General features: G+C 50.3%; 1 pseudogene; it reads left to right on the top strand.

Moving 5' to 3' along the window:
- The first annotated feature begins 619 nt into the window (after positions 1-619).
- Positions 620-4,056, top strand: LOC124695254 (annotated as a pseudogene).
- The last annotated feature ends 10,741 nt before the right edge of the window (positions 4,057-14,797 follow it).

Raw genomic sequence — 14,797 nt, 5'->3', positions numbered from 1 at the left:
TATAGGATCCTTAGAGAAATCATACTTTGGCTATGTGAAAAAATCTAAAAATAATTAGCAACATGCATATAGGTTGTATCTACAACTCCAAAAAAAATCAGCTTAAAATCTAATCTACACTTGGAGAAATAAAAAAGACAAATTCTGTTGTGAATAGTGTCAGATCTGGTTGAATAGTATTTCACACTATTCACACCTAGATTTATCTTTTTTGTCTCTCTAAGTGTATGTCGAATTTGAAGTTGTAAATTTTTGGCATTGCATATATAACATAGATGTGTGTTGTCATTTTTTTCAGAATTTTTAAACATGTTTTATCTTTGCAAAAAATTAATCTCATAGATCCTATCTAAGATCTGATCCTACCTAAGCTTCAATGTCATCATCTCAAGAAAGCACTAGAACGGGAGGAGAGGCAGCGCCGCGAAGCTCGCCATCGGAAATCCTTCCAACGAAAGTCATGGCGCATTGCAGCCATAATGTAATCCGCCTCCACCTCCAAATAAGGTCCCAACCTTTTCACCCTGGATCGTAGGGTCGGCGGGCGGAGCAGGTCTCCCTAGAGCGCAAGAGCACCAAGGGCATCATGCCAAGAACCAGAACCATACACCACCACCGCATGCAGAAGACCACAAGCCTCACGGCCGGCCAACACACCGGCCGCCCAAAGGACTTTAGCTCCAGGACGGAGTTCGCTGAAGAAGACATGGCAAAGAGCCACAACCGCAGACAGGGACACACACGTAGCCAACCCAAGGTGGCATCTCCAAGAAGAAAAACAACACTCGAGCTCCGTCACCGCCTAATCCGGAGATTTAGGTTTTCGTCCGGCGCAAAGGAGGGAAGGGGAATATACCTCGGCATCGCCTCCAAGGAGAAAGACGACGTCCAGGATGTCGCCGACGTTGTGACCGCCACCGCTGGCAAAGGATTTCTCCCGGCCAGAGCCCTCGCCCCTGCCACCCCAACAACACCGTGAACGCCGAGTTCCATGGCCTTGGGTGGGTACCACGCGAAAGTTGGCCTCCATCTTCAGATCCACCACGGGATCGACGGGGCAACCACCGCGACGCGAGCACCCTCCACCACCTCCACGCCACCCACGCGACCTAGGAGACGGTCCTTAGCACCAGCCAGCCACCTCGCAGAGGCCGCCACCTCCGATGCCCAAGCCCCCACCGGGGAGAGCGTTGGTCAACCACGCCCTAACGCACGGCCGCTCCGGCAGGAGCAGGAGGCAGCAAGGGCGCTGACGTCGCGCCCGCACCGACACCAGCAGATCTCGCGCGGAGTTCCTCCTCTTATCGCCGCACGAGGAGTGAGGAGCCAGAATCCCCGCCGCCTCCTTCCCCGGCGTCACGGCCTTCGACCGGCGGCGCCTCCGGGGTGACAAGGAGAGATCGAGGCGGGGAGGGACCAGATACGGCCTAGGGTTTCGTCCCCCCTGTCGCCAAGAGGAGGCGACGCGGGGGTGCGAACCGGTTTTTTTTCATCAGATAAGTATTGGAGCCAAATAAAATAAAAAAATCGAAATATTTGTGTGAAAAGTGTACACTAACGCGCTGCTACCATGTGCCAACCACTCGAACCCTGCTGCGCACTATCCGTTCTATCTTCCCTTGTCGACCAAAACCAGCAGCTTACGCATGGGCACAGATCTTTCTCCATGGCCACAAAGCTTAGAGCATCACTAGTAGAGCCCTTAAACCCTCAAATCTTCAAAGCAGTTTAAAGATTGAGAATGTGCATTTTTTGCACTTTCGAGGGGTGAAAAACAGGGGCAAAGACTAGAACCCTCAAATCCTTAAATTTGAGGATTGAGGGCAAAGACTAGAACCCTCAAACCCTTAAAAATATTCATTTGATATATCACAATTATCATCATGTCAATAACGGTTTGAAGCACATAATAATCATTCAAGTTATTACAATAATTGTTCAAATAAATAAATAGGACATAGAAAAGTAAAACAAAGATACATCATGGGCCTTGGCGCCGCCCATCCAACTGCCAATGGTGCTTTACTAGATCATCCTAGAGCTGACCATGAGTCTGTGCATCCTCACTCGCACGATGTGCTGCAAGAAAAGCTTGTATGCGACAAAGGTTTCTACAAAACAACAAACTATATTGTTAGTGCTAATAAACAAAATTGTTAGTGACAGTTGAAACAAACAAAAACAAAGAAAATGACAAAAATGACATACCTGCAGGGGCGGGGCGGCTCGGGCCGACGCGGGTGACGCGGGGCGAGGCGCGGCTCGGGAGGTCGGGCCGCGGCTCGGGGAGGCGCAGGAGGCGGCGGGCGGCTGCGGCGGCTCGAGACGACGCGACGCAGGGCGGCGGGCGGCGGGGAGGCGCGGATTCACGGGCGGGGGAGCTCGCGGCAGCCGGCAGGGTCGAGGGGAGGCGGGCGGCGGCCGGAATCGCGGCGGGCGGCGGCCGGCGGCGCGGGGCGGGAGGTTGGGGATGGGAAATTTCCCTCCCGCGCGACGAGGAAGAGGAGTGCGGGTTGGGTGCAGTTCTGCCTCCCCAACCCTCACTTCTACATGTTGAAATCGTGTTTGAGGGTTGGACCTGTAAATTTTTTTAGGGGTTCTAGTCTACGCATTTTTTCTCTCGCAAACTGTAAAAAAACAGTTATTTTTTAGGATTATGCTCTTAGATGGTGGCCACGGTTCCTGCTCATCCTTTCCATGTTCTTCCGAGTCCGCCACACCGCCGCCTTGCAATACACTGAACCATGCGCCGTCGGGCGTCCACCCTGTCGTGCTGCTGCCGGGTAACACCTGCAGCCAGATCGAGGCCCGCCTCACCGACGCCTACGAGCAGCCGTTGGCGTTCTGCGTTGCGCGGAAGGGCGACGGCCGGTGGTCCCTGCTATGGAAGAACACCACCGCTCCTGATGCTGAAGTCCCCTGCTTCGCAGACCAGCTCCGCCTGGTCTATGACCAAGCCACCGGCGACTACGGCAACGCGCCGGGCGTCGAGGCCCGCGCCGTCTCCTTCGGCTCCACCCGTGGCTTCCTCGCCGACGACCCTGCCGACAAGTAATTATCACATATTAATTAACCTCTCATGTCGTCAGTTCATCACAACAACTAATGCAAAGCAGGGCACTTCAATTCAGCTCCTCACACCGGTCGATTTTGTTAACGGTTTCGTTGGCCAGGGAGTTGTGCATGGGGAAGCTGGTGGAGGCGTTGGAGCGAGAGGGATACCGCGACGGCGAGACCCTCTTCGGCGCTCCGTACGACTTCCGGCACGCTACCGTCCCGGCGGGGCAGGCGAACAGGGAGCTGTCTCTATTCCGGGGGCGGCTCAGAGCGCTCGTGGAGCGCGCGAGCAGGGCGAACGGGGGCAAGCCTGTCATCCTCGTCTCGCACAGCCAGGACGGCTACTTCGCCCTGGACTTCGTCAAGCACTTCGTCATGGCCTCCACGGGCGCCGGCGGGTTCGTCTTGTCAATGCAGGGCCTCGCCGCCAGCACTACCTCCTCCAGCTCATCCGTCTCCTCGCCGTCGCCGGCCGACGTCCTGTCGCTGCCAAGCGTGGGCAGGACCTTCGCCTGCACGTTCACGGCGCTGCCGTCTCCCATAGCATTCCGCGACGACACGCCGCTGGTAGTCACGCGGAACAGGAGCTACGCCGCGGGCAACATGCCGGCGTTTCTGGCGGCGGCCGGGCTGCCGCCGTACTCGGTGCAGCTCTACGAGACGCGGGCGCTTCCCGTGGCAGTGAACCTCGGAGCGCCGGTGGTGCCCGTCACGTGCGTCAATGGAGGCGGCGTGCCGACGCCAGAGATGCTGGTGTTCCGGGACGGCCGCGGGAACGCCCCCGAGGTGGTGTACGGAGACGGCGACGGGGTGGTGAACTTGGCGAGCATACTGGCGCTTGACGAGGTGATCGGTGGAGACCCGAGGCAGGAGTACTACAAGTCCGTCAGGATCGCCAACATGTCTCACCTCGGTGTTGTCTCGGATAGTACTGCGTTGCAGCGTTTGATCGGTGAGATTCTTGCTGCCACTCGAGCCGTGGATACACCGGTGATGTAGCTTGCCTCATCGGTGACTGAGTAAGCACCGTGAGTTTCTGCTCTGCTTCATGGATATTTATTGTTCTGTATCGGCTATATGTGGACCGGGAGGTTGAATTCTTCTGCAGAATGTGTATTTGCCTCAAGACCTTCAGCGATCTCTTCGTTTTAAAACCAGAACTACAATTATATTTTTAAGTTTTAGAAAAGTCTAAAAACAAATCTAGGCATAGTCAATATGAAAAGTCACAATACGAAATTCTTTTATTGTTCGCTACACAAAAATGACAAAATCTAATAAAACTTGAAGATTTGAAAGTCATACTTAGATCGACAAGTTATGTCATTTTTGTGTAGGTGGAATACAAAATTTTGAAATTAATATTTTGCACGTTCTTGGGATAAATCATTGGTTACATCTGGATTGTTTTCTATAAAATGCTAGAACTACTAAATGTGATTTTTATTTCTTTTAAAATTGATAGTTGCCTATGATAAGATGAACCGAAGAAAGGCCTTTATCATCTGGTAGGACAAGAAACCATCAATCAACCCACGTAGTGTTGATGAAAATTTAAAAAAAAACATAGTGCAAATTTAGGACTATGATCACCGGAAATAACTTTGTACACACAAGTATGGGTGAGTAAGCAATCATTACCGTTCAGAGCAGCAGGTTGCTTTGAGATCCGGAGAAAAGAAAAGTTAGAGGGATTCACTTGTGCTCCCGTCTTGCATTTCCTTGCAGCAGTGGAAGCACTGTGAGACAGGACATAAAGGCAGTCGGAGGGCACGAGATTCCCTGGACATAGAGGCAGGCACACGGGATTTCTGGGACGTGCTTTTTCTCCATCTCCTTCCTCCATCCTCTCTAGTTCATCTCATCCATTGCCTCCACTTCCCTGCCTTCTCTTCTCCAATCCAATCTCACCTCCCCAGCTTCTCTGTGCTTGCAAAATCCTCCTATTCTGAAAAGATCCCGTACCGCTAGGAACCCTAATCGAGATTACTACGCCTGCAGTAGAATAGGACCAAATGCAAGAAATTTTTACCCTTCGATTTGAGACTCGATCTGCGTTTTTGGGTTACATTTTTTTTGCAGCTTTGCCCCTCAGCCCAGAAAGTAACATTTTGTTTTTTGAGTCGAAAGCCCAGAAAGTAGCAGATAACTTCGATCGGGCGATAGATATCAGACGCAGGCGACGCATATTGGACTCCGAAAAGTGGGAGGTGTTGTCCGCTAACCAGGTCGGTGCGGACGGACCACCGCACACCCAGACCAGGTATGTTGGGCCGGCCAACTTTATTTTTCTTTTTTTCCTTTCTCATTTTTTCTTTCCATTTTTTTCTGTTTTGAATCTGAACAGTTTTAAGTTTGAACAAATTTTGGATTGAACGATATTTTGAATTTGAACAAATTTCCAAATTGAACGACTTTTTCGAATTTGAACAAGTTTTGAATTTGAACAGTTTCAATTTTGAACAAATTTCCAAATTGAACGATTTTTCGAATTTGAACAAATTTCCAAATTGAAAGATTTTTCGAATTTGAACAAATTTCCAAATTGAACGATTTTTCGAATTTGAACAAATTTCGAATTTGAACAATTTTCAAATCTGCACACTTTTCAACTTTGAACATTTTTCAAATTTAAACAATTTTCAGATTTGAAAATTTTCATATCTGAACAAAAAGAAGAGAAATAAAAACAAAATAAGAAAGAAACAGAAAAGAAAAAATAAGAAAGAAACAGAAAAATTGAAAAAAATAAGAAACGAAAAAAGAAACTGACAGCGAACTGGGCTGACCAGGCTGGCCCATAGGGCGCGCGGGGGTGTACGGCGCGCGGTAACGGCGACCTGGTCAGTGTATAGGAATTGCCCCGAAAAGTGGTCGTGCGCGTCCGTTTGCGTCTCCCCACGAACATGAAAATAGTCGTTTTTCATCGCGCGTCCGTTTGCGTCTAGGTATGCTCCCAACGGGGCGGCCCATATTTTTTGCAACAATATATTTCATTCAAGTATAAAACATAATATACAACGAAATAACAAGCCCTAGGCTGTCGCCCGAAGGCCCGGCCCCGTCGTTGCCTCCCTCCCTCCTCAGCTTCTCCGCCGCCCGCCGTGCGGCCTCTAGAGCTCGGTGGGCCGCCAAGTCCTCTAGCCGGCACTTCCGCAATGCCTCGTTGGCGGCATCCTCGGTCTTCTTGAGCGTCTCGAAGGACTATACTAGAGCCCTATGCTCTGCCGCCTTCTCCTCCGGGTCAGGCCCGTCGTCAGAGGATCAGTCAAATTCGGAGGAGTTGTCCTCTGCGGCGGCCGCCTCCCTGTGGCGCTCCATCTCGGCGTCGAACGCCGCGTGGGCCGCCCGCTCCTCCTCTGCTTCCTGCTCTGCGTTAGCCATGAACTTCGCGTACATGGCCGCGTCGATGATGTTGTTTGTGATTTTGTCGTCCTCCTCGCCGAAGCTCTTGAGCGGGGGAAGGTGGAGTGGCAGGTGGAGGCGCAGTAGACTAGCCACGCCCGATGCCGTTCATGGCAAAGGCGGAGGCTGTGTGGAGGCGGCGCTTCGGTGGAGGTTGTGCGGCGGCTAGGGTTTGTGTAGGAGGAGATGAGATGTGCGCGCCCCTCTTTATATACGCCGGGGGTAGCTGAGAGGGCACGGCACATGTGGCATCACCATTATTTCGTTGGCAGAGGTGGGCGGCGGCCGCTCGGCAGGCGAGGCATCTCCATTAACGTGGCGCAGACTGCCGAAGCGATGACTCGACGCTAACACTGGCGCGGCTAATAAGACGCATCGAGCCTGGGTCGCTGCCAGGCGGGTCTGACGAAATATCCACTAGACTCGAGCGGACACTCGGCGCATTCGCGCAGCGTCCGCGGAGCCGCATCCGAGACACATATTTGGGCTAAGTTTACGTCTCGATCACTATGCGTCGGGTCGATGGACCTGGTTCCTGATGTATTTTAGATCTGCAGGAACGCAAACGATCGCTGACCCTTTGATACGTCCCAAACGTATCTATAATTTCTTATGTTCCATGCTACTTTTATGATGATACTCACATGTTTTATACACATTATATGTCATATTTATGCATTTTCCGGCACTAACCTATTGACGAGATGCCGAAGAGCCGATTCTGTCGTTTTCTGCTATTTTTTGGTTTCAGAAATCCTAGTAAGGAAATATTCTCGGAATTGGACGAAATCAACGTCCAGGGTCCTATTTTTGCACGAAGTTTCCAGAAGACCGAGGGAGAGATGAAGTGGGGCCACGAGGCGCCGCCACAACAGGGCGGCGCGGCCAGCAAGGGGCCCGCGCGGCCCTGTTGTGTGGGGCCCCCGTGGCGCCTCTTGACCTGCCCTTCCGCCTACTTAAAGCCTCCGTCACGAAACCCCCGAGCACCGAGAGCCACGATACGGAAAACCTTCCGAGACGCCGCCGCCACCAATCCCATCTCGGGGGATTCGAGAGATCGCCTCCGGCACCTCGCCGGAGAGGGGAATCATCTCCCGGAGGTCTCTTCATCGCCATGATCGCCTCCGGATCGATGTGTGAGTAGTTCACCCCTGGACTATGGGTCCATAGCAGTAGCTAGATGGTCGTCTTCTCCTCATTGTGCTATCATGTTAGATCTTGTGAGCTGCCTATCATGATCAAGATCATCTATTTGTAATCCTTCATGTTGTGTTTGTTGGGATCCGATGAATATTGAATACTATGTCAAGTTGATTATCAATCTATCATATATGTTATTTATGTTCTTGCATGCTCTCCGTTGCTAGTAGAGGCTCCGGCCAAGTTGATACTTGTGACTCCAAGAGTGAGTATTTATGCTCGATAGTGGGTTCATGCCTCCATTAAATGCGGGACGATGACGAGAAAGTTCTAAGGTTGTGAATGTGTTGTTGCTACTAGGGATAAAACATCGATGCTTTGTCTAAGGATATTTGTGTTGATTACATTACGCACCATACTTAATGCAATTGTCTGTTGTTTACAACTTAATACTCGAGGGGGTTCGGATGATAACCTGAAGGTGGACTTTTTAGGCATAGATGCATGCTGGATAGCGGTCTATGTACTTTGTCGTAATGCCCTGATTAAATCTCATAGTACTCATCATGATATATGTATGTGCATTGTTATGCCTTCTTTATTTGTCAATTGCCCAACTGTAATTTGTTCACCCAACATCTGCTATCTTATGGGAGAGACACCGCTAGTGAACTGTGGACCCCGGTCCTATTCTTTACATCTGAAATACAAACTGCTACAATTGTTCTTTAATGTTCTTCGCAAACAAACATCTGTCGAGGGTACTCCTCGCCAATGCCCTCCGATAGGGGCTTAGGGTTGACGGAATCCTGCAAGCTGGCACGAGACATCGGTTCACAGACAAGCGGGGAGAGCGATTTACCCAGGTTCGGGGCCCTCGATGAGGTAAAACCCTTACATCCTGCCTATCTGTTCTTGATTATGATGATAATGGGTTACAATTGGGTGCCGAATAGTTCGGCTGAGATCTCGTCGAGTTGGCTAATTGCTAGGGTGTCCTAGCTCTAAGCTTTTGCTGGCTAAGATTGCTAAGGTTGATTATGTCCCTCGGCAGCCCCTCTCCTGGCCTTTATATAGGAGGCCAGGTCTCAAGAGGTCTCACCGAGCACGACTAGGTTTACAGTAGTTTTAGAAGCAATCTTTCCTTGTTCGATCGCTTCCTTGTCTTGCCCGTCAAGGAACCTTCTGGCGCACCGACCTAGTGGCCCATCTTGCCTTCAGGTGTCTTCATGGGCCTCCAATTAGTCGATACGAGGATAGGGTAATGTCGGTTACCCGAAGGGTAGTGCCCACGTCGGTAGCCCCCGAGTGTCTAGCCGAAGATAGTTCGGGTAGAGACTAAAACATGTCTTCTCTCGATGTTCTTCTCCTTCATTGTCCTTGTCCATCTTGAATCTGCTCTTGTCTTCATTTTATCGGGTGCGCGTCAGCGCTCCCGATGGGAGTAGCCCCCGAGTCTAGGTACGGATGCTTGCAGTCCGTGCGTAGACTCAAGTTGTACCACTCGAATATTCTCCTCTGCCGAAGTTTTCCGCAGGTCTTCATAGGTCATCCGATATACTTTCTTTATGCAAAGGATAATGAGTAACGTGCCCAACTTTTGTTGGTTAACTGCCGATGGCAAAACAACGTTACCCTACACAGAATCAAGTCCCCGGGCATGATCCTGGAGTGCAAAAAACTTCTATCGGGTGCACGCCACGCTCCCGATGGGAGTAGCCCCCGAGTCTGGGTGCGAGCGCTTGTAACCGAGTGTAGACTCAAACCTTCTTCCTTCGACTGTTCATTTTGTCGAGTCTTCATTTTATCGGGTGCGCGTCAGCGCTCCCGATGGGAGTAGCCCCCGAGTCTAGGTGCGGATGTCTGCAGCCGGGCGTAGACTCAAGTCCTTCATCCGATAACTTTTCACTTTTCCTTCGAATGCTTCAAGGTTTTTTATGACGTCACTGTGGACGTGTAACTGCTGTGGGCCGATTGATAGGACTTGACCTGATGGGCCCACCCTAGCTCTGCGCGGGCAGTTTTTAGGGCTTGACCAATACACGCATGGCGATCGAGGCGTCTCCTCGATTTTCGCACGTCGTGGGAATAATGGGCCGCCGGTTCCACTCCTTCTTCAAGCGCCACGTGTACAGTCAGATCTGCTTCACTCCCCACGATCCTTTGTGGATTTATGGCCACGATTGAACACGAATTCTTACGGGATAAATAGGAGGCCTCTTCTCTTTTTATCTTTTACCCCGTTTACTGCTCATCTTCTCCCTCAAGCCTCCCTGTTCCTCTGCCTCTTCACCAGAAGCTCCGTTCACCATGGGCAAGAAGAAGAGCGGCAGTACCTCGGAGGCGGGCAAAGTTAGCCGCGATTGGAGTGCCTCCGCCATTTCCAACTGCGACATCAGCAAACTTCGCGCTCTCGGCTTCATCTCTGCATCTGAGGACGACATTCATCTCCCAGGTTCGGTTTCTCGCCCAAAGCCCCCGAAGGGCTTCACTGTCATGTTCGCTGCTTTCCTGTTTCGTGGCCTCTCTCTTCCGGCCCACGAGTTCCTTTGCTCCCTCCTTTTCTTCTATGGGATTCGGCTCTGGCAGCTGACCCCAAATTCCATCCTTCATCTTTCCATTTTTATTACCGTCTGCGAGGCCTTCCTCGGCATTGAGCCTCACTGGGGCCTTTGGAGGAAGATCTTCTATGTGAAGCGCCACAACTACAGTAATGCCCCCCCCCCCCCCGTTGTTGGTGGCGTTGGCTTTGTCGTCAGGAAGGAGGTTGACTACTTCGACTACCCAATGAAGGAGTCCGTCCAGGGCTGGCGCAACAAGTGGTTCTACCTGCGAGATCCCGCCGTTTCTGGGCGGCGTTCAAATCTCCCTCTCTTTGATGATGTCTTGGTAGCTCAAAAGAAGAAGTCTTGGCAAAACGTCCTTTCTCCCGAAGAAAAGGCGATAGCCGATGAACTGTTTGAGCGGATAGTCACTTTGAAGAATACAGGAGGCCGACGATGTGCGGCACGAAGTAGTTTCAGTGTTCCTACAACGTCGAGTGCAGCCGCTGATGTCCCGCCCTCACCAGTTGTGGCTCTATACTGGCAAAAGCGACAAGTCAAGGATCAGCTCTGCCGACTTATCGGCAGATGAGCTTCGAGACGAAGTTCGCCGCCTAACATGCCTTAGTACGAAGGACACCATTGTCTTGACATCGGCCCGTCCTCCTTATGATCTCAAACACCTCATGTCTGAGGTAACCTTACTGCTCCTCGTTTTCTGTTATTACTTCTTTTCCTGTCTGCGCCTTACAAGTTTTCTCTCCTTCTACAGGCTCCCACTGTTGCCCAATGTTATCCTCCCTCACCCGAGAGCGGCGTGGTACTGAAGGATGACGACGATGATTCTGAGGGAACCGAGGACATTCAGCACGTTCTTGAGGACAGCGATGCCCAAGAGGAGAAAACTGCCGAAGATGACGCCTTCCTCAGGAGCAGACGTCGTAAGCAGGTATATGATGACCTTATCACATCGGCTGAATCAAGTCCTAGAGGAGGAGATAATGATACCGATGAAGCTGCTTCGCCTCCTCCTGCTAAGAAGAGTTCAACAAGCTTCTTCGTGGACGAAGATGATCTGGACCTGTGAGCATCTATACTCTTTTTTTAAATTTATTTCCTGTCATCCTGCATGCTAACTGTACACTGCACTTAAGTAGCTCTGATGATGACGATCTTCCTCTCGCGAAGAGGGCCAAGCTAGCCTTTGAGAGAGCAGCATCGGCTAAGGAGCCAAATCCTTCTCCTGCCAAGTCAACACCTCCTTCACGAACGGGTGTGGAGAAGGTCCCAGTATCGAGAGTTATTCCTCCTGATGATGCTCCCACCCCGTCGGCCGGCCGTGATCATGTAAGTACTTAGTCTATCTGGCTTTGTCGAGTTTCTATCGTCTGACTCCTCTTGATTTTTTCTGGCTGCAGCCGATTTACGCTACGATCGACGGCGTGGCGGATTTTCTTGAACAATTCACTCGTCTTGCGGCCGAAAACTCCCAACTTCGGAAGGCCGTCAAATCTTCGGCTGATCAGGTGGTTGAGGCCAACAGGCTTGCTACCGATGCCAAGAATGAGAACGCCTTGTTGAAGGAAGAAGTGAAGAGGCTGAAGCGTCAGATGAAGGATGATCAGGATGCCAGGCGTGCAGCGGCGGCTGCAATCGACGAGAAGGAAGGTGTCCTCCGTGAATCCGTCAAGAATTTATTGGGTAAAAATCCTCATGATATTCCGCTTCTTTCTTGATGTTTCTTCATTGATTACTGATACGTCTCTCTTTCAGAGGCCGCCAATATAACTGTCAGCCGATGCCATCAGCTTCGGGAGGACTCCACAGCCGATGCTTTGTCACTTGCCGCTGAGTCTAATATCCAGGTCCTTAGACTACTGCAAAAGACCAAGGGAGCATTGTCGAAGCTATACTCGATGATCTTCCCAAAGATGAAGATGGACAAGACTCTCGACGAGATGGCGGAAGCTTTCCTTGTCGATCCTTCCGAGCCCGTGGAGGTACTGAAACACCGCAGCCGCTTGATTGGAGCGGTTCTTACTTTTCAGTTGCTTATGGGCCATGGGATGGGGTCGGAATTGGAGGAGTTTTCTAAGGCACTGCCGGTTGATGATGAAAACCATTTGGTCGATCTTGAGCCTTTCAAGAGATCGGCAATAACTTGCGCCAACCGACTTCTGAAGCTGGTGGATGAAGCACAAGCTGAGCCTGTTCCTGAGTCTGCTCCTGGTTCATCGTCGACGAATCCTTGAACTGTTATTTGACTTGTTGTACATAAGACCATCCGTAACTCGTAAAATTCGGCTCTGTTGCCAGTTTAAACATCCTTTTGCCTGTATGATGATGTGTGTTCAATGCTCCCGATGGGAGTTTTTATATTAATGCTTGATCTGAACCGAGGACTGTACTGCAGATTCCTTCATCTTCTTCCCGTGCTGAGCTCTTTCCGAACCCTTCGAGTAATGACGAGCCAGGCCTTGTTCGTCACTTACGTGATCAGGTGTCTTGTCTAAATAAAGACCTCACTTCTCTTCGTGCGATGGCTACCTTGGTGAAGAAAAAGGGAGATATAGCGACTGATGTTGAACAATACGCTCTCGATGGTCTTCATGTTGCTACCGAAAGCTTGGGCTGTAAGTATTAGCCTATCTTCTGATTTCTGGCATAGCTTGAATGTTCTTTTATCTGACATTCATTCCTTTTCCAGTCGTAGCTTCGGATGCGGCTGAAGAGGACAAGAAGATTCATGAAGAGGTTGAGGCGATGACAGATGTTGCGCATCCAACACATGGTTTATGGCTGCATCGTTCGAAGGGATGGTTTGGAACACCTTGTTTCCTCTGGACCAAGCACCCGAAACCTTGTCTGGCTTGTTCACCCGATTTAAGTCTCCTGAGAGGATTCGACAGCTGGTGCGGAAAGAGCTTCTAGCTGGTGCTGGGCTTGCCTTTGCTTCAATATCGGCGTGCCATCCATCTCTAGACTTGAGAACCGTAGCAAATACTGAAAGAGATTTAGGCCAGTACTATGATGTTGCTAGAGGTCCTGCTTACACCGTCGTTTCTCGGATGGAATCATGCCTTGAAAAGGAACTGAAGGCCCACTGGGACCGGGGAACCCGATTATAAATGTAATAACCTTGTATCTGCATAAGATTGTTTACTGCGTACGCTGCACGCTATGTTAGTTTGATTGATATTTTATTGTCGAGTGCGGCTGAGTGATCAGTTCAACCTGCTTTCTCGACGACTTCGTTGAATTTTATGCAATGTTATTGCGAAGTCGATATGTAATTTATTCGAGAGCTTGGCTTCGTCAAGCGGTGCACCGGTTTGAGCCTTATCTTGTGATAATGTAACCATCGACTGCAGCATGATACGTCTCCGACGTATCGATAATTTCTTATGTTCTATGCCATATTATTGATGATACCTACATGTTTTATGCACACTTTATGTCATATTCGTGCATTTTCTGGAACTAACCTATTAACAAGATGCCGAAGTGCCGATTCGTTGTTTTACTGCTGTTTTTGGTTTCAGAAATCCTAGTAACGAAATATTCTCGGAATTGGACGAAATCAAAGCCCGGGGGCCTATTTTCTCACGAAGCTTCCGGAAGTCCGAAGGAGAGACGAAGAGGGGCCACGGAGGGGCCACACTATAGGGCGGCGCGGCCCCCCTGGCCGCGCGGCCCTGTGGTGTGGGGCCCCCGTGCCGCCTCTTGACCTACCCTTCCGCCTACTTAAAGCCTCCGTGACGAAACCCCCGGTGCCGAGAGCCACGATACGGAAAACCTTGCGAGACGCCGTCGCCGCCGATCCCATCTCGGGGGATCCGGGAGATCGCCTCCGGCACCCCTGCCGGAGAGGGGAATCATCTCCCGGAGGACTCTACACCGCCATGGTCGCCTCCGGAGTGATGAGTGAGTAGTCTACCCCTGGACTATGGGTCCATAGCGGTAGCTAGATGGTTGTCTTCTCCTCATTGTGCTTCATTGTTGGATCTTGTGAGCTGCCTAACATGATCAAGATCATCTATATGTAATTCTATATGTTGTGTTTGTCGGGATCCGATGGATAGAGAATACTATGTCATGTTAATTATCAAGTTATTATACATGTGTTGTTTATGATCTTGCATGCTCTCCGTTTCTAGTAGAGGCTCGGCCAAGTTTTTACTTTTAACTCCAAGAGGGAGTACTTATGCTCGATAGTGGGTTCATGCCGCATTGACACACGGGACGATGACAGAAAGTTCTAAGGTTGTGTTGTCTTGTTGCCACTAGGGATAAAACATTGGCGCTATGTCCGAGGATGTAGTTGTTGATTACATTACGCACCATACTTAATGCAATTGTCTGTTGTTAGCAACTTAATACTGGAGGGTTCGGACGATAACCTGAAGGTGGACTTTTTAGGCATAGATGCGGTTGGATGGTGGTCTATGTACTTTGTCGTAATGCCCAATTAAATCTCACTATACTTATCATGTCATGTATGTGCATTGTTATGCCCTCTCTATTTGTAAATTGCCCGATCGTAATTTGTTCACCCAACATGCTTTTATCTTATGGGAGAGACACCTCTAGTGAGCTGTGGACCCGGTCCATTCTTTAATACTGAAATACAAATCTGCTGCAATACTTGTTTT

Source organism: Lolium rigidum, chromosome 3 (assembly GCF_022539505.1).
Source record: "Lolium rigidum isolate FL_2022 chromosome 3, APGP_CSIRO_Lrig_0.1, whole genome shotgun sequence".
NCBI lineage: Eukaryota > Viridiplantae > Streptophyta > Magnoliopsida > Poales > Poaceae > Lolium > Lolium rigidum.
Note: the sequence above shows the minus strand (reverse complement) of the source record. Positions and strands in the feature narration are given on the sequence as shown.